The following is a 20,855-nucleotide window of genomic DNA, read 5'->3' as shown; positions in this document are numbered from 1 at the left end:
TTGAGACGGGGTCTTGCTCTGTCGTTCAGGCTGGAGTGCAGTGGTGCAATCACGGCTCACTGCACCCTCAACCTCCTGGGCTCAAGCCATCCTCCTGCCTCAGCCTCCCAAGTAGCTGGGACTACAGGTGTGCAACACCACACCTGGCCAATTTTTAAAATTTTTTTGTAGAGACAGGGTCTTGCTATGTTGCCCAGGCTGGTCTTGAACTCCTGGTCTCAAGCCGTCCTCCCTCCTCGGCCTCCCAAAGTGCTGGAATTAAAGGTGTGAGCCACTATGCCCGACAAGACTTTCCTTTTTTTTTTTTTTTTTTCCCCCTTCAACTTGTGTTTTAAGTTCAGGGGCCCATACCTAGGATGTGCAGGTTTGTTACATAGATAAACATGTGCCTTGGTGGTTTGTTGCAGAGATCAATCCATCACCTAGGTATTAAGCCCAGCATCCGTTAGCTATTCTTCCTGAAGCTCTCCCTCATCCCCCAACTTTCTTTCTTTTCTTTGAAACAAAGTCTCACTCTGTTGCCCAGGTGGGAGTGCAGTGGCATAATCTCAGCTCACTGCAACTTCTGCCTCCCAGCTTCAAGCGATTCTCCTGCCTCAGCCTCCTGAGTAGCTGGGATTACAGGCGCCTGCCACCACACTCAGCTCATTTTGTATTTTTAGTAGAGACAGGGTTTCACCATGTAGCCAGGCTGGTCCTGAAATCCTGACCTCAAGTGATCCGCCTGCCTTGGCCTCCCAAAGTGCTGGGATTACAGGTGTGAGCCACAGTGGCAACTTTATTTTTCATAAAGGGTTACAGACTGCAGGGTGGCCATCTGCCACTTTCAAAAGCATAGCCTCTGGCAGAGACCAGAGACAGGCACTTCTTTTTTTTTTTGAGACGGAGTCTTGCTCTGTCGCCCAGGCTGGAGTGCAGTGGCACGATCTCGACTCACTGCAAGCTCCGCCTCCCAGGTTCACACCATTCTCCTGCCTCAGCCTCCTGAGTAGCTGGGACTACAGGCGCCTGCCACCACGCCCGGCTACTTTTTTTTGTATTTTTAGTAGAGATGGGGTTTCACCATGTTAGCCAGGATGGTCTCGATCTCCTGACCTCGTGTTCCGGAGATAGGCACTTCTAAGGAGGAGAGGTTGGGGCAGGAGCTGTATGCTGAAGGGGTTGGCTAAACATACATATTCAACAGGTTACAGGGAGAGCTATGAATATTCATGAAGGAGGTCTTGACGCGTGTATTGAACGAACATGCATGTAACACAGGACTCATGTTCACTGTAGGTTGGAGACGGTGGAGACTTAACATTAAAATGTATTACAAGGTCAGGCATGGTGGCTCACGCCTATAATCCTAGCACTTCGTGGAGCCGAGGCGGGTGGATCACATGAGGTAAGGAGTTCAAGAGCAGCCTGGCCAACATGGTGAAACCCCAACTCTACTAAAAATATAAAAATTAGCCAGGCACGGTGGTGGGCGCCTGTAATCCCAGCTACTCCGGAGGCCAAGGCAGAAGAATTGCTTGAACTCAGGAGGCAGAGGTTGCAGTGAGCCAAGATGGTGCCACTGGACTCCAGCCTGGGCAACAGAGTGAGACTCCATCTCAATAAAATAAATAAAATAAAATAAAACGTATTACAATTAGGCCCCATCTGTCAAAAGATCTTTTCAGGGCCTGAAGGCATGCAAGTGAGCAGCTTCTGAAAACCAGCCAGAGCCAGTTCATGGTCAATGGTCTCTTATCAGGAGAAAGTTACTGAAATCGGTCTCTTGTCCAGTCGGAGCTGTAGTTATGGCTGGAAGAACAGGGGGTCAATAAGTCGGCATCCGTGAGAGCTGCAGAGTGTATTAATGTTGCTTCAGGCCGGTGCTTGCTTAGCTGCTGGAGAAAAAGGAAAGCCTCATTGCTGTTAGAACATAGTTTATTCTTTAAGTGCAGGGTGCATGAATTAACCCCTGCCTGGCTTGGCCTTGGGTCCTCTTTATAATTTGGTATCTTGTTGCCACAGAGTCTGTTCTGTCATTTTTTTTTTTGAGACAGGGTCTGGCTCTGTCACCCAAGCTGGAATGCAGTGGCACAATCTTGGCTCACTGCAGCCTTTGCCTCCCTGGCTTAAGCCATCTTCTCACCTCAGCCTCTCAGGTAACTGGGACTACAGGCACAAACCACCATGCATGCTGCCATGCTCAGCTAATTTTTTTTTTTTAGACAGGGTCTCACTTTATCACCCAGGCTGGTGTGAAGTGGTGCAGTCTCAGCCCACTGCAGCCTCAACCTCCTGGGCTCAAGCAATCCTCCCACCTCAGGCCCCCAAGTAGCTGGGAGTACAGGTATGTGTCACCACACCTGGCTGATTTTTTGCTTTTTTTGTAAAGATGGGGTTTCACCATGTTGCCCAGGCTGGTCGCAAACTCCTGGCTTCATGCAATCCTCCTGCTTTGGCCTCCCAAAGTGCTCGGATTACAGGCGTGAGTCACTGCGCTTGGCCCTCATCCATGTTTTGAATGAAATGATTCTTTGTTGTGGGGGGCTGTCCCCACACTGTGGGATGTTGAGCAGCATCCCGTGCCTCAGCCTGTGTGATGCAGTAGCACTCCCCACCACACACACCCACTCATGACAACCAAAACTGTCTCAAGACAGTGCCACATCCCCCTGGTTGAGAACGGCCGCTCTAAACCACCAGGCCTCTAACTTCCATAAACAGCTTTGCCAGCTGCAGGGTGGGTACATGGTGCTCTCTGGGGATCTCGCTAGAGGGAGCTGAGACTCCTGCCCCTCACTGGTTCCTGGGAACATCGGCTGTTCCTCCATCACCCCAAATGTGCCACAGAGGTTGTTTTAGTCTGCCTGGGCTGCCATAACAAAAATACTGGAAAGTGGGTAGCTTATAGCATTTTCCAGAAATGTATTGCTCACAGCTCTGGAGGCTGGGAAGTCCAAGATCGAGGTGCTGGCAGATTTGATGTCCTGTGAGGGCCCATGTCCTCATATATGGCACCTTCTAACTGACATGGTGGAAGAAGCTAGCTAGCTAGCTCTCTGGGTCTCTTTTATTTAATTACTTTAGAGACAGGGTCTCACTGTCACCAAGGCTGGAGTACAATGGCGTGATCATAGCTCACTCCTGTACCCAAGAGATCTTCCTGCCTCAGCCTCCTCAGTAGCTGGGACTGTAGGTGCAGCCCACTATGCCTGGCTTCTGGGGTCTCTTTTATAGGGCGCTGATCCCATTCATGAGGGCTCTGCCCTCATGACCTAACCACATCCCAAAGGCCCCACCTGCTAATACTATCACATTGGTGATTAGCTTTCAACATGTAAATTTTGGGCTCAGAGTGGGCCCACCTGGATGGTCCAGGATAATCTCCCCATCTCAAAAATTTGAATCACATCTTCAAAGTCACTTTTGCCACATAAGGTCTAATCTTGGGTTCCAGGGATTGGGACATGGATATATTTGGAGGTTGTATGTGGGAGAGGGGCTGGATGGGGCTAATTCCTAATCTGGGCTTGACTGTGTGGCTGGAAGAGGTGGTCTGGCAGACTAGGAGGAAGGTCTGGGAGCAAAACCTGGCTCACTTTGAGATGAGGGGGCCAAGCCGGCCCACCACATGGGCAGACCTGCCATCATCACCGACTGTCGTGGGCCGCTGCCAGAACTCAAGCAGATGCCAGACCACCAGCTTCTCCGGAGGCAGCAGAAAACAGATCTTTGAAAGCAGCAGGGCTGGGTCAGGGGTCCAGGGTGCAGAAATGGTGGGTGTAGAGAGAAGGGAGTCTCTGGAGTGCTTCAGTGTGGTGGGATCCAGAGGCCGAACTCACACCATCAGGGCCCTCCATGGCGTAGGCTCCCGCTAGATGGGATCCCAGGCTATGATCCAAAGGGCTTCAAGCTGAACTTCACGCCCTGCAGGGTGACAGAGCTTCTCCCCTTGCAGTTTAACCAAAGTCCCAGGTCCAGCTCTCAATGGGGCCCCTCTGAGCAGCCTTCATGGGCAGGGGAGGGCTGAGGAGAAGTAGTTGGCTCAGGTCTGTGGGGCCACCTTGAGAGCTGTTGGTAGCAGCCACCTGTCCCAAACCCTGTGGGCCAAAAAGGAAAAGGTAACCAAAGGAGGAGGAGGCTGCTGGGCACAAACCTCAGGTGCCCCCGGGTGGGAACCTGGCTTTGTGCTCCCAGACCACACCTGCACCTGGGCTGGGGTGCCGGGAGGCTGCCTGGAGCTTGCTTGGGAAGGCCTGGCCAGTCTCTCCCATCAGTGCCTCCCAGCGGCACCCACAGAGCATGGTAACTTTGTCCCTGCGTGTGGGGGAGAGGAAAAGGGGCTCCTGTTCCCCCCAGCAGGGGTGCAACCCTGGCTCCATGGTGCCTGATTCTGACTCACCTGCAGAGTGAGGGTGCACTCCCTGGACCCTTGGCCAACCCTGAGACTGCCACCCACCCGAGAAGGCTCGTTCACCACTACCACTTGTGAACTGATGAATCTCCATGTCGGCTTTGGCCGAGCTGTCTGGAGTCTCAGACCCACACACCTGAGCAGTCACCTCCAGAGCATCTGGACAAGGTGCACAGGCACCTTGGACTCAACATGCCAAATGGAAGTCAGCCCTGAGGCAGCTGGAAGCTCTGCGGTGCCTGCCTCACCTCTCTCCTGTGCTACTCGTAGAACCCCGCCTCTCCCCTCTAGCTGTATGGTTCAGCCCTGGCTCCACCTCCTTCTCTCCTTTCCGTCTTTTTGCTGCTGGCACCACCACAGTCTACTCCCCACTCCTAATGCAATAAGCTTTGGAAAATGCACATCTGACCCTGCCTGGAGGTAGTGTGGAGACTTCCTTGGTTCCTGAGGCCCTGGAGGAAGCCTATTCCTCTCCCTCCCTGCTCATCCCACCCTGGGGGACTTGCCCAGGCCCTGCCCCCACATCCATTCTGCACCACCAGCAGTGCCAGCCAGTGTGCATTCCCTGGCCCAGCCAAAGACTCTTACAGCTGGCTCTTGAAACATCTTTTACACAGAGGAAATCAATACCAAAAGGGCGACATCTTCAACTAACACTGTAATCAATACAGATCTGACCCTTCAGGATACAGCTAATGCAGGGCTCAGAGGAAAATTCATTACTTAAATAGTTACATAAAAAATAAGAATCAAAATAAATAGGGCAGGTGCAGTGGCTCATGCCTGCAATCCCAGCACTTTGGGAGGCCAAGGCAGGTGGATTACTTGAGGTCAGGATTCCAAGACCAGCCTGGCTAACATGGTGAAACCCCGTCTCTACTAAAAATACAAAAAAATTAGCCAGGTGTGGTGGCGGGCACCTGTGATCGCAGCTGATTGGGATGCTGAGGCAGGAGAATTGCTTGAACCTGGGAGGCAGAGGTTGCAGTGAGCTGAGATCGTGCCACTGCACTCCAGCCTGGGTGACAGAGCAAGACTCTGTCTCAAAAACAAACGGGCCAGGCGCTGTGGCTCATGTCTGTAACCCCAGCACTTTGGGAGGCCAAGGCAGGCAGATCACGAGGTCAGGAGTTCAAGACCAGCCTGGCCAGCATGGTGAAACCCCATCTCTACTAAAAAAAAAAAAAAAAAAAATTAGCCAGGCATGGTGGCATGTGACTGTAGTCCCAGGTACTCGGGAGGTTGAGGCAGGAGAATCGCTTGAAGCGGGGAGGTGGAGGTTGCAATGAGCCGAGATTGTGCCACTGCACTCCAGCCTGGGTGACAGAACGAGACTCGGTCTGAAAAACAAACAAATGAACAAACAAACCAACAAAAATAAATAAAGCATATTATTTAAGAAGTTAGTAAAGGAGGCTGGGCATGGTGGCTCACACTTGTAATCCCAACACTTTGGGAGGCTGAGGCAGGCTGATCATTTGACGTCAGGAGTTTGAGATCAGCCTGACCAACATGGTGAAATCCCATCTCTACTAAAAATGCAAACATTAGCCAGGCATGATGGTGGGTGCCTGTAATCCCACTTATTCAAGAGGCTGAGGCAGGAGAATCACCTGAACTCAGCAGGCAGAGGTTTCGGCGAGCCGAGATCATGCCACTTCACTACAACCTGGGCGACAGAGTGAGACTTCATCACAAAACAAACAAACAAAAAAAGAATAAAAAAGTCAGTAAAGGAAAAATAAAGCAAAAGAACTCAGGAACAACTGAAGCAGAAACTGATAAATTTGAAATCAGAATAATAGGTCTTTGAAAAAAAAAGATAGGCTATTATCTAGTGAATTGGTACTAATGAATACACAAAATAAGAAATGAGAATGAAGGGCCGGGCGCAGTGGCTCAAGTTTGTAATCCCAGCACCGAGGCGGGTGAATTACGAGGTCAGGAGATCGAGACTACGGTGAAACCCCATCTCTGCTAAAAATACAAAAAATTAGCTGGGCGTTGTGGTGGGCGCCTGTAGTCCCAGCTACTAGGAGAGGCTGAGGCAGGAGAATGGCGTGAGCCCGGGAGGCGGAGCTTGCAGTGAGCCGAGATTGCGCCACTGCACTCCAGCCTGGGCGACAGAGCGAGACTCCGTCTCAAAAAAAAAAAAAAAAAAAAGAAATGAGAATGAAGAAATAACCACATCTATAGGGGAACTTAAAAGATTACTCATCTTTATTTTAATAAATTTGAAAACTTGGACATAATAAAAGCCTTTCTAGGACAATATAAATGGAGTTGAGTTGCAATACTTAGGACATACTTAGGCTAAGAACAAATTGTCATTTATCTGACATTCAGATTTAATTGAGCATCCTATATTTTTATTTATTTATTTATTTATTTTTCTGAGATGGAGTCTCGCTCTATCACCCAGGCTGGAGTGCAGTGGTGCAATCTTGGCTCACTGCAACCTCTGCCTCCCAGGTTCTAGGGATTCTTGTGCCTCAGCCTCCCGAGTAGATGGGATTACAAGCACCCGCCACCACATCTGGCTAATTTTTGAATTTTTAGTAGAGATAAGGTTTCACCATGTTGGCCAGGCTGGTCTCGAACTCCTAACCTCAAATGATCTGCCGGCCTCAGCTTCCCAAAGTGCTGGGATTCAGGTGTGAGCCACCGTGCCCGGCCAGCATCCTATATTTTTATATTCTAACTCTGGCAACCTTAAATATAAGTGACAAATGAAACCAAAAATAATGGGCAAAGATCTAAACACATCAGTGATCATAAAAAGGAATTGAGAACATTGCCAGAACACTGTCCTGCCTTAAACACCCTTCTGGAAAGTTCCACAGGTTAAGTGTGTCCTGTCATCAGGACCTGAGATCTCTTCTGCCAATTAAGCTCCCACACCACAGAATAAGGAGGAAAATTTCCACATCTGCTTTATGAAGCCAGCGTAGCACTGACCCCAAACCTGGCAAAGAAAACCACAGACTAATTGTGTTTATGATGCAAAGAAAAATCCTAACAAAATTGGAGAATATATAATTAAAAAGGAGAATCCAGCAGCACATTAAAAAGAACAACATGACTTACCTACCCCGGTGGAGCCCACACTAACACTGCAAGGAAGGTCTTCTCAGTATGTCCCTGAACATGACTCTTAGCTCTTACCTTTCACCAGAGGAGAAAAAAATCACTCCATCGAGACTGAAGACGCATTTGACAATATTTAACACCCATTCTTTTTTTCTTTTCTTTTTTTTTTTAAAGACAAGGTCTCGCTCTGTTGCCCAGGCTGGAGTGGAGTGGTGCGATCACAGCTCACTGCAGCCTTGACCTCCTAGGCTCAAGAGATCCTCCTGCCTCAGCTTTTGTTTTGTTTTGCTTTTGCTTTTTTTGAGATTGAGTTCTGCTCTCGTTGCCCAGGCTGGAGTGCAGTGGTGTGATCTCGGCTCGTTGCAACCTCCACCTCCCGGGTTCAAGCGATTCTCCTACCTCGGCCACCCGAGTAGCTGGGATTACACGCATGCGCCACCATGCTCAGCTAATTTTGTATTTTTAGTAGAGACAGGGTTTTACCATGTTGGTCAGGCTGGTCTCGAACTCCTGACCTCAGGCGATCCGCCCACCCTGGCCTTCCAAAGTGCTGGGATTACAGGCATGAGTCACCATGCCCAGCCTTTGCCTCAGCTTCTTGAGTAGCTGAAACTACAGGCATACATCACCATGCCCAGCTAATATTTTGTAGAGATGGGGTTTCGCCATGTTGCCCAGGCTGATCTTAAACCCTGAGCTCAATTTATGATCCTCCCACCTTGGCCTCTCAAAGCGTTAGGATTGTAGGTGTGAGCCACCGCGCCCAGCACTAACAAACATTCCTTTTTGTTGTTGTTGTTGTTTGAGATCGAGTTTCGCTCTTGTCCCCTAAGCTGGAATGCAATGGTGCAATCTTGACTCCCTGTAGCCTCCGCCTCCCGGGTTCAAGTAACTCTCCTGCCTCAGCCTCCCAAGTAGCTGGGATTACAGGTGCCTGCCATCATGTCCAGCTAATTATTATATTTTTAGTAGAGACGGAGTTTCACCATGTTGGCCAGGCTGGTCTCAAACTTCTGACCTCAGGTGATCCACCTGCCTCGGCCTCCCAAATTCTGGGATTACAGGCGTGAGACACTGCGCCCAGCCATTAACACACATTCTTGATAAAAACAAACAGATTAAAAAAAAAAACACTGAATAAAATAGGAATGGATGGATACTCCTTTGTGAGGACAAAAGTGACTTTATCTTAAATGCTAATTCACCATGTAACTTCTAACTAACCCTGAGTCTGGGAATGCCTCCAAAATGTCCAGTTGATGTATTTTACTCATTATGCAGAAACACCTAATCACTGTACATTTCCTCCAAAATCACCCTTGATGCTGTTACAGAAATCACAGTCTGTGACACCTGTGGCCACTTACACATTCCTTCCAGGGTACATATATTTTCCCCAAGATATAAGTCCTGGGTCTGGGGATTTGCAATGTGCATGATTACTTGTCTTGTGGCTGCCCAAGACCATGCTTCTGTCTATAAGTTTCCCGTAATGAATTGTGCCACACCAACAAACTTGATTTGTTGGCCTCCTTCTTTGGTTTCTTGGCTCCTTCAGCATATGGGGGTCTCTTTGCACATACGGTCCTTTCACAGAACTTCCCTTAACCCAGATATATATCTTAATACAACAGAAACAGCATCAGTTGGGCTGGGTGCTATTCTATTGCTTTACATGCGTTAATTTATATAATTCTCTCCAGAAGGGGAGCTGTGATTATACTAGTTTTATAGAAGGGGAGACTAAAGTACTAAAGTTCCAAATGTAAAAATTAGCTGGGCATGGTGGTGGGCGCCTGTAATCCCAGCTGCTTGGGAGGCTGAGGTGGGAGAATCACTTCAACCTGGCAGGTGGAGGTTGCAGTGAGTCGAGGTTGCACCACTGCCCTCCAGAGCGAGATTCTGTCTCAAAACAAACCAACCAACCAAAATGAAACCATATAAATATCACAAGAACATGTGAGCAAATTTTGTTTATGTTCTTAGAGTGGGGCAGGCCTTTTTAGGCATGTCATAAAACCAAAAAGCCGTAAAAGAAAAAAGCTAATAAATATGAACATGTAAAAATTAAACATTTAAATTTAAGTTTTATTTTTATTTAAATATTTAAAAAAAGGTTTTTTTGAGATGGAGTCTCACTGTGTTGCTCAGGCTGGAGTGCAGTGGCACAATCTCAGCTCACTGGAACCTCCGCCTCCCGGGTCCAGGCGATTCTCCTGTCTCAGCCTCCCGAGTAGTTGGGATTACAGGTGTCCACCACCACATTTGGCTAATTTTTGCATTTTTAGTAGAAACAGGGTTTCACCATGTTGGTCAGGCTGGTCTCGAACTCCTGACCTCAGGTGATCCACCCGCCTCAGCCCCACAAAGTGTTGGGATTACAGGCGTGAGCCACTGCACCCAGCCAAACATTTTTGATTTAAAAATAATTGTAAAAATAGAGATGGGGTTTTGCCATGTTGCTTAGGCTGGTCTCAAACTCCTGGATTGAAGCAATCCGCCCACCTAAGCCTTTCAAAGTGCTGGGATCTCAGGTGTGAGCCACTGTGCCCAGGCTTCACTGGTCTTTTAAGATTTTTTTTTACATCAAGCTGAACACAATGGTTTCCACCTGTGATCCCAGCACTTTGGGTGCCTCAGGTAGGTGGATCACTTGAGCCTAGGAGTTTGAGACCAGCCTGAGCAACATAGTAAGATCTCACCTCTATTATCAACAACAACAACAAAAGACCAGTGAAAAACCTGGAGAAAAACAGTTTCAATACATGATGTGGGGCTGGTTTTTGAAATATTTAAATACTTAAATATTCAATATTAGAGACCAAGTATCCAGTAGAAATGTGAACAGGGATGTGACTCATTGTTTGCAGAAAGAAAACTACAAATGGCTGTTTCAACAGACAAAAAGTTCTCAAGCCTACTCATAAATAAACATTGCCAATTCAAACAACAGTGAGATCCCACAGGACCAGAGGAAGTGACTCCAGGCCCAGAACTTCCTCAGTGAATTCTTTGAAACCCTGATGAAAGAAAAAATACCAGTCTTACACAAACTTCCAGAGAACAGAAAAGAGGAAAGGTTGCTCAATGTCTTTGAAGAAGCAAGCATAACCTTGAAAGCAAAGCCTGGCCAAAAAAATGTCAAGAAGGAAAAGTCTAGGGCTATTTGATTCATGAACAGAGATGCATAGCTCTTAAACAAAACATGAACAAACCAAACCCAGGGACACAGAAAGCAAAAAAAAAAAAAATGCGTCACCACCAATTTAGGTTTGTTCCAGGAATGCAAGATTGGCTGAACATTAGAAAATGAAGGCTCACACCTGTAATTCCAGCACTTTAGGAGGCTGAAGCCTGTGGATCACTTGAGCCCAGAAGTTCGAGACCAGTGGAGCCAACATGGTAAAACCCTGTCTCCACCAGAAAATGCAAAAATTAGCCGGGCATGGTGGCACGCGCCTGTAGTCCCAGCTACTCAGGAGGCTGAGGTGGGGGGATCACTTGAGCCTGGGAGGTGGAGGCTATAGTGAGCCATGATCACACCACTGCCCCCTAGCCTGGATGACAGGGCCTGACCCTGTCACAAAACAAACAGAAAAAAGAAAATCAAGCAACACAATTCACCACACTCACAGAATAAAGAAGAAAAGTCACTCACCATCTCAGTAGATGCAGAAAAGCATTCGATAAAATTTGCCAACATTCAGTTACAATAAAAACCCTCAGCAACTAGGAATGAAAGGAAACTTCCTTAATTTGATAAATTGTGGCTACAAAAATCTACAGTAAATGTCATGCTTAAAGGCACAACATAAAAAGCCTCCCTTTTGAGATTGAAACCAAGCTAAGAATTATTTCATTATTTCCTTTCAGTATTATAGGGGAAGTTTTAGCCAATGTAATAAGGTGAGAAAAACAAAAGCCATAAAGTTTGGAAAGGAGGACATGAGACTGTCATTGACAGAGCAGGAGCATTGCCATCTTGGACAAGCACCGTCATTTTAAAGTTCACCTTGATCAAAAACTGCCTAAATCCAAAGGGCATCAGCCTAATGGCCAAGGTCAGCATGACCTTAAACCACAAATAACATCTCTGACCAGAAACATTCTAAACCCCTCCCTGACCAGAGACATGCCAGCCCCGAGATAACATCCCCTCCGGCCAGAGAGACGTTAGCCCCAAGATAACCTCCCCTGGGACCAGAGACATTCTAACCCCCCCATAAACTTCTCCCCCACACAGAAACATTCCAAGCTTGTGATAAGCCCTCTAACCCTAAAAAACCAATAAATACTATTAGTATTAAAGACCAAGTATCCAGTAGAAATATGCACAGGGATGTGACTTGTTCACAGAAAGAAAACTACAAATGGCTGTTTGTAAGACAAAGCGCCCCTGACCGAAATCAGCCAGAAGCCCCTCTGGAGAATAAACCTGTCTCTGACTGTTGAGCCACTTTTCATGTTTCCTTCCTCTTTCTTTAACTCTTACAGTCATTATCTGTAGATACTCGAGGAACTGTTAGAAATAGGTGAATTGAGCTATATATATATGTGTATATATATATATATATATATATAGAGAGAGAGAGAGAGAGAGAGAGAGAGAGAGAGACTGAGTCTTGCTCTGTCACCCAGGGTGGAGTACAGTGGGGCAATCATGGCTCACAGTAACCTGGACCTCCTGGGCTCAATCGATCCTTGTGCTTCAGCCTCCTGAGTAGCAGGGACTGTGGGCATGCACCACCATATCTGGCCAATTTTTGTATTTTTTTGTAGAGATGGGGTTTCACGATGTTCCTCAGGCTGGTCTCGAACTCCTGAACTCAAGCAATCTTCTCACCTCACTCTTCTTTTTTAAATTTTGAAGCCCGCAAAGTCACCTTTGGGGAAAGGCACAGACCATAGGCTGCTTCTGTGATTCCATTTTTTTTTCCCTTCCTGGGCATTGTGCTTAACCTTGGCAAAATAAACTCCTAAATTGATTGAGACCTGTTTCAGATGCTTTTTAGTTCACACTACTACAAGCGATTTTACTTCAAAAGAGGTTTTTTTGTTTGTGGCTGGTACATAGAAATACCATTGATTTTTGCATGTATTCCTTGATTCCAATTGATGCGGCCTTGATGACTGGAGGAACACCAGGGTTTTGGTTTTGTACTGATAGGATTAATGACACTGACACACGTGGAGTGGTTTTTTGTTTGTTTTTAGCTTTTTATTTTTTTGAGACGGAGTTTCACTCTTGTTGCCCAGGCTGGAGTGCAATGGCACCATCTCGGCTCACTGCAACCTCCGCCTCCCAGTTTCAAGCAATTCTCTTGGTTCAGCCTCCTGAGTAGCTGGGATTACAGACATGTGCTGCCACACCTGTCTAATATGTGTATTTTTAGTACAGACGGGGTTTCACTATGTTGGTCAGGCTGGTGGAGTGGTTTTAAGAAGCAAAATGTTTAATAGGCAAGAAAGAAGGAAGAAGAAAACAGCTTCCCCTTACAGAGACAGAGCAGAGGGATTTGAATAAAGAGAAACCCCATGTGAGTCAGAAAAGTGGTTGCTTTTATTGGGATGCTGGAAGAGTTGGTGTTTGAGCTGCATAAGGCCCAGGGGACTGGTTTGACCAGGTGTGTTATTTACCCAGCCAGCCAGCGAAAAACCTGGCCCTTTTACTTTAGCCCTTTAATATGCAAATGCAGATTGCCATGTTTTGAACACATGATGTTATCTGGAGGTGGCCATGACACTTGGGATACCTGGTGACAAGGAGATGATGGTGGGAATTGCCATATTGGGTAAACCCAGTTTTTGAAGGCTGACATTTGCATATTAAAGCTTGCTGACCCCGCCCTTTGAGCTGCTTTTTTTGTTAGAAAAGAGATGGTTTTGGGGTTGTTTTTTATTACAGGAAAATTTTTACTGAGAACCTTTACCTTTATTATCTGTCTAAAAATTATTTTTAATAATTTTTGTATTACAATGACCTATCTTGGCTCACGGCATCCTCTGCCTCCTGGGTTCAAGTGATTCTCCTACCTTAGCCTCCCAAGTAGCTGGGATTACAGGAACATGCCACCACTCCTGGCTAATTTTTGTATTTTTAGTAGCGATGGGGTTTCACCATGTTGGCCAGGCTGGTCTCGAACCCCTGTACTCAGATATGCCCACCTCTGCCTCCCAAAGTGCTGGGATCACAGGTGTGTGCCATGCACCCAGTCAGATTTGGGCGTTGTTGTTGTTGGTGGTGGTGTTGTTTGGAGACACTCTGTCACCCAGGCTGGAGTGCAGTGGCACAATCTTGGCTCACGGCAACCTCCACCTCCTGGGTTCAAGTGATTCTCCTGCCTCAGCCTCCCAAGTAGCTGGGATTACAGGCACCTACCACCATGCCTGGCTACTTTTTTTTGTATTTTTAGTAGAGATGAGAGTTCACCATGTTGGCCAGGCTGGTCTCGAACTCCTGACCTCAGGTAATCAACCCACCTTGGCCTCCCAAAGTGCTGGGATTACAGGCGTGAGCCACCGTGCCCAGCTGAGCCTGGAACTTTCATCTGTAGCTATCTGCTTAGGAACAAAGGGAAAAGCAGCTGCTTCCATGGCTCAGCATTCAACTTATTATTATTATTTTTTTTTTTGGTATAGTGAACTGGGGTCCTGAGTTTTTATTTTCCTTTCACAATAGCATAAAAAAGTTAAAAACCTAGATGTAAAACTAACAAAGATATGCAAGACTTCTGCACTGACCACTGCAAAGCATAATTGAGAGAAATTAAGGAAGACCTAAATAAACAGAGGGTATACTCCAATTCTCGCCACATTCATACCCTGATTTGTAACCGGCAAAAGGATCTGCTGCTCACTTCTTGTAAAAAGAAGCCCATATAACAAGAGTGAGGTATGATAAAAAGAGAGTGAGATGTGATTATCCATGCTAGCAAGGGAGGAGTGAGTGTAATTCTTTCCAAAAATTCACACTCTTCAGTTTGTGGAGAGAATGCAGGTATTTTTGTTTGTTTTCTGAGAGGGAGTCTCACTCTGTTGCCCAGGCTGGAGTGCAGTGGCACGATCTCGGCTCATTGCAAGCTCTGCCTCCCGGGTTCACGCCATTCCCCTGCCTCAGCCTCCCAAGTAGCTGGGACTACAGGCGCCTGCCACCATGCCCGGCTAATTTTTTTTTTTTGTATTTTTAGTAGAGACGGGGTTTCACCGTATTAGCCAGGATGGTCTCGATCTCCTGACCTCGTGATCCGCCTTGGCCTCCCAAAGTGCTGGTATTACAGGCGTGAGCCACTGCGCCTGGCCCCGAATGCAGGGGTATTTTAAGAGAGGATTTGGAATGCAGAAGAGGCAGAGGGGCTGGGAGGTATCAGGTGGCGTGACTCACTCCGATGACTTGTCTTGAATTATTGTTTCATCTGGTGAAAGGGCTGGTGCCATCATGGCTAGAGGTGTCTGGTCCATATCAGGATCTGGCCTCTGAAGCTTCTAAGGAAATATATGACCAGATAAGTGAGTGTGGTGTGTTCTTAGCAAGCAGCTAGGTAAGTAAATGTGCATAAGGCATGGGGGCATAGAATGGGAAAAGAGGCCAGGTGCGGTGGGTCACGCCTGTAATCCCAGCACTTTGGAAGGCCAAGGTGTTGCAGGCCGCACATCTGAAGCCTGTTAACAATACTGTGATCAATCAAGCAGCTGATCAATTGTTACCTCCTCCTCCTGGCTCTTTCTATCCAATAAAAGCAAAGGACTCTAGAAGCTCAGGGCTGCCTTTGCTCACTAGAAGCAAGGAGCCCCGACTCCTTCTTTAAAAAATCCTTTTGTCTTTGTTTTCATTTCTATGTTTGTCCCCCTTCGTTCATTCCCGTAGTAACCGTCACACCAAGGCGGCTAGAACACTTGAGGACAGGAGTTCGAGATCAGCCTGGCCAAGATGGCGAAAACCTGCCTCTACAAAAAATTAGTTGGGCGTGGTGACGTGAGCCTATAATCCGAGCTACTCAAGAGGCTGAGGCAGGAGGATCGCTTGAGCCCGGGAGGTGGAGGTTGCAGTGAACAGAGATCATGCCACCGCACTCCAGCCTGGGTGACAAAGTGAGACTCTCTATCCAAAAAAAAAAAAACCGGGAAAAGAAAGGGAGAGGAGGTTCACATTCTGAACATTCCAAGGTAGAAACACATCTGCACTTTGTTTCAAAGTTACACCTTAAGACTGGGAAAAAAGGAGGAAAGAAAACAAAGTTGTTTTTGTTTTGTTTTGTTTTGTTTTGTTTGAGACAGAGTCTTGCTCTGTCACCCAGGCTGGAGTGCAGTGGCGCAATCTCGGGTCACTGCAACCTCCGCCTCCCAGGTTCAAGTGATTCTCCTGCCTCAGCCTCTGAAGTAACTGGGATTACAGGCGCCCACCACCACACTAGGCTAATTTTTGTATTTTTTGTAGAGATGGGGTTTCACCATGTTGGCCAGGCTGGTCTCAAACTCCTGACCTCAAGTAATCCGTCCACCTTGGCCTCCCAAAGTGCTGGGATCACAGGCGTGAGCCACTGTGCCTACTGGAAAACAAAGCTTTAAAATGCAGTTTGAAGCCATGCTGCTGGGTTACAGATTCAATGCAAATCTAATCAAAATACAAACAGTTTGTTTTTTCAAATCAGCAAGCTGATTGTAAATTTCATCTGAAAATGTCAAGGACCAGAACTAGCCCAGGAAATCCTGAGGAAGAGGGCGTCCTAATGGTGAACTCATACTACCAGAGGTCAAGAACAAACTATGGTAATGAAGACAATTCGGTATGGGTGCAAAGATGAACAAACTGGCCAGTGGAATGGGACAGAAGGTCACCTGACTTCTGACAGAGGGGACACACCAGTGCAGTGGGGAAGGAATGCGGCTTCGGTGTGTGGAGCTGAGTCATTTGGCTATCCACAGGAAAAAAGTGTACCTTGAGCCAACCTCACACCATGCACAAAAATCTATTCTATTTGGTTTGCTAATCTAATTATAAAATACTATGCAATTTGCCAGGCACAGTGGTTCATGCCTGTAATCCCAACTGCTTGGGAGGCTGAGGTGGGTGGATCACTTGAGCCAAGGAGTTCAAAACCAGCCTGGGCAACATAGTGAGACCCTCATCTCCAAAAATAAATAAATAAATAATCTAATAAAATATTGAGCAGTGTTTACAGAAAGAAAGAGAATATCTTTGTGACTTTAGGCAAATGCTTCTCTTTAATTTTTTTATTTTGTTGCATACCAAAAATTTTTCTTAAACAGAACACAAAAAGTACTAATTATAGAAGAAAAAATTAATAAGTCAGACTATATGAAAATTAAGAAATTCTGTTCAACAAAAGACACCACTGAAACAGTGAAAAGGCAACTCTCAGAACAGGTGAATATTTGCAGCTGACAACAAACTCTTATCCAAAAACTCCTACAAATCAATTAGAAAAATCCAGCCAATAGAAAATGGGCAAAAGACTTGAATAGATGTCTCACAAAAGAGGAGGTCTAGGTGGCCAATGAGCATCTGAAAGGGTGCACAACTTCACTGGCTCAGCCTTGTGAGAAAAGCTCAAATTAATTCAACAACATGCTATCATTGCACACCCATCAGAACGGCTAAAATGAAACAGACCGGCCAGGCGTGGTGGCTCACACCTGTCATCCAGCACTTTGGGAGGCCGAGGCGGGCAGATCACCTGAGGCCAGCAGTTCCTGACCAGCCTGACCAACATGGTGAAACCTCATCTCTACCAAAAATACAAAAATTAGCCGGGCGTGATGGCACGCGCCTGTAATCCTAGCTACTCAGGAGGCTGAGGCAAGAGAATCATTTGAATCTGGGAAGCAGAGGTTGCAGTGAGCCAAGATCATGCCATTGTACTCCAGCCTGGGCAGCAAGAGTAAAACTCTGTCTCAGAAAAAAAAAAAAAAAAAGAGAGACCAACAATAACAAATGTTGGAAAGAATCTGGCACAACAGAACTCTCACATGCTGTTGGTGCAAATGTCAATTGTAAAACCACTTTGAGAAACTGGCATTTGGGGCTGGGCGCAGTGGCTTACGCCTGTAATCCCAGCACTTTGGGAGGCCAAGACGGGCGGATCACCTGAGGTCGGGAGTTCAAGACCAGCCTGGCCAACATGGTGAAACCCCAGCTCTACTAAAAATACAAAAAATAGCTGGGCATGGTGGCGGGCACCTGTAATCCCAGCTACTTAGGAGGCTGAGGTGGGAGAATTGCTTGAACCTAGGAGGCAGAGGTTGCAGTGAGCTGAGATTGCACCATTGCACTCCAGCCTGGCCGACGAGCGAAACTCCATCTCAAAAAAAAGAAAAAAAAAAAAAAAAGAAAGAAAAACTGGCATTTTCAGCCAGGCACGGTGGCTCACGCCTGTAATCCCAGCACTTTGGGAAGCCGAGGTGGGTGGATCACTTGACGTCAGGGGTTCGAGACAAGCCTGACCAACATGGTGAAACCCCATCTCTACTAAAAATACAAAAATTAGCCGGGCATGGTGGCACATGCCTGTAATCCCAGCTACTCGGGAGGCTGAGGCAGGAGAATCACTTGAACCCAGGAGGTGGAGGTTGCAGTGAGCCGAGATGGTGCCACTGCACTCCAGCCTGGGCAAGAAGAGCGAAACTCCACCTCAAAAAAAAAAAAAAAAAAAAAGAAAGAAAGGAAGAAGAAAAACTGGCATTTTATTTTTCTTTCTTTTTTTTTTTTTTTAATAGACAGGGTCCCACTCTTGTCACTCAGGGTGGAATGCAGTGTTGTGATCACGGCTCACTGCAGCTTTGACATCCTAGGCTAAATCAATCCTCCCACCTCCCACCTCTGCCTCCTAGAGTAGCTGGAACTGTAGGTGTGCACCAGCGTGCCTGGCTATTTATTTATTTAGAGACAGAGTCTGGCTCTGTTACCCAGGCTGGAGTACAGTGGTGCGATCTCAGCGGAGGTTCAAGCGATTCTCCTGCCTCAGCTTCCTGAGTAGCTGGGACTACAGGCGTCGCCACCATGCCCAGCTAATATTTTTAATAGAGTTGGGGTTTCACCATGTTGGTCATGCTGGTCTCAAACTCCTGACCTGAGGTGATCCACCCGCCTCAGCCTCCCAAAGTGCTGGGATTACAGGCATGTGCCACTGTGCCGAGCTAATTTTGTATTTTCAGTAGAGACGGGGTCTTACTATGTTGGCCAGGCTGGTCTTAAAACTCCTGGCCTTAAGTGATCCTCCTACCTTAGCCCCCCAAATAGCTGGGACTACAAGTGTGAGCCACCACGAGTGGTCCTATCTTGTTGCCATGGGTGACAAGGGTTTCCTGAAAAGCTGGGACCTTTTGTCACACATCTGGCCCAGGAGTTGGCACAGTTGAAGGCAGATCCAAGGGAAGGCAGAACAGTTGCAGGCCTGGGCTCTGCCTGTGGCCATGACTGGAGAGCGAGCTAAGAAAATGGCTTACATTTCACTTCTGCCAAATCTTGCACGGGAATCTCTTGTGGCTCACCCTAATCAGAAACACGCAGGAGAGGGAGTTCTGGGAAATGTCACGCCACCCAGCAACATGGTGAAGTCTCTACCTATCTGGCAAAGAGCAAAAAAGGTGAAGGCTCCAAACGCCAGTGACTGCGTGGGGACCCAGGCTTTGTTGTAGGTTGGTGGCGGCGTCAACTGGTACGACTCTAGGTAGAAAATGCTTGTGCCATTTAACCAGCCGATCTACTTGTGTGAATTTCTCCTCCAGGTTAACCTGAACTTATTTACACAGTACAAGTGTTTAAAGAAGCAAAAGGCTGAGCACAGCTTCAGTGTCCCCTAGCCAGCGGCTAGTTCCCTGAATTGTTCAGATTTTTTTTCACCTTGCACACACACTTTATTTTCTATGCTAATGAAAAAGGTAAGACCATATTTTTATACCTATGCCTCTGGTGTATTGTTACAGGGACTGTCGAGCTAAAGAAAGACACTGGCTGGGCGAAGTGGCTCACGCCAGTAATCCCAGCACTTTGGGAGGCTGAGGTGGACGGATCACCTGAGGTCAGGAGTTCGAGATCAGCATGACCAATATGATGAAATCCCGTCTCTACTAAAAATACAAAAATTAGCCAGGTGTGGTGGCACGCTCCTGTAATCCCAGCTACTTGGAAGGCTGAGGCAGGAGAATTGCTTGAACCTGGGAGGCGGAGGTTGTGGTGAGCTGAGATCGCACCGTTGCACTCCAGCCTGGGCAACAAGAGTGAAACTCCGTCTGAAAGAAAGAAAAGAAAGAAAAGAAAGAAAAGAAAGGAAGGAAGGAAGGAAGAGAAAGAAAGAAAGAAAGAAAAAGAAAGAAAGAAAAAGAAAGAAAGAAAGAAAGAAAGAAAGAAAGAAAGAAAGAAAGAAAGAAAAAAAGAAACTGAGGCAAAATTAATATAGAGAGTTTAATTGGGCCAAGGTTGAGAAGAGTTGCCCCAGACACACTTCCAAGTTGCCTTGGGGAGTGCTTCATTTGACCTTTGTTATAAGCAGTTTTTCTTCTTTCTTTTTTTTTTTTTTTAAGAGATGGCATATCGCTATGTTGCCCAGGCTGGCCTCTAACTTCTGAACTCAAGTGATCCTCCTAACTCAGCCTCCCAAAGTGATGGGATTACAGGCATGAGCCACATGCCTGGCCCAAAAGCAGTTTGTCTTTATTTATTTATTTATTTATGGAGACATAGTCTTGCTCTGTCACCCAGGTTGAAGGGCGGTGGTGCGATCTTGGCTCACTGCAACATCCACCTCCTGGGTTCAAGCGATTCTCCTGCCTCAGCCTCCCGGATAGTTGGGACTATAGGTGCCCACCACCACGCCCGGCTAATTTTTGTATTTTTTTAGTAGAGACAGGGGTTTCACCATATTGGCCAGGCTGGTCTCGAACTCCTCACCTTGTGATCTGCCCGCCTCAGCCTCCCAAAGTGCTGGGATTACAGGTGTGAGCCACCACACCTGGCCAAAAGCAGTTTTTTAAAAGACAGGATAAGGAGGCCAGGCACAGTGGTGCACGCCTGTAATCCCAGCACTTTGGGAGGCTGAGGCGGGTGGATCACCTGAGGTCAGGAGTTCGAGACCAGGCTAACCAACATGGAGAAACCCCGTCTCTACTAAAAATACAAAATTAGCCGGGTGTGATGGCACATGCCTGTAATCCCAGCTACTCGGGAGGCTGAGGCAGGAGAATCGTTTGAACCTGGGAGGCGGAGGTTGTGGTGAGCTGAGATCTCGCCTTTGCACTCCAGCCTGGGCAACAAGAGTGAGACTCTGTCTCAAAACAAACAAACAAACAAAAAAACCCCAAAGACAAAAATTAGCCGGGAGTGGTGGCATGCACCTGTGGCCCCAGCTACTCAGGA

The sequence above is a fragment of the Nomascus leucogenys genome, chromosome 7b (assembly GCF_006542625.1).
Source record: "Nomascus leucogenys isolate Asia chromosome 7b, Asia_NLE_v1, whole genome shotgun sequence".
In the NCBI taxonomy this organism is placed as follows: domain Eukaryota; kingdom Metazoa; phylum Chordata; class Mammalia; order Primates; family Hylobatidae; genus Nomascus; species Nomascus leucogenys.
This window is presented reverse-complemented; position numbering follows the sequence as displayed.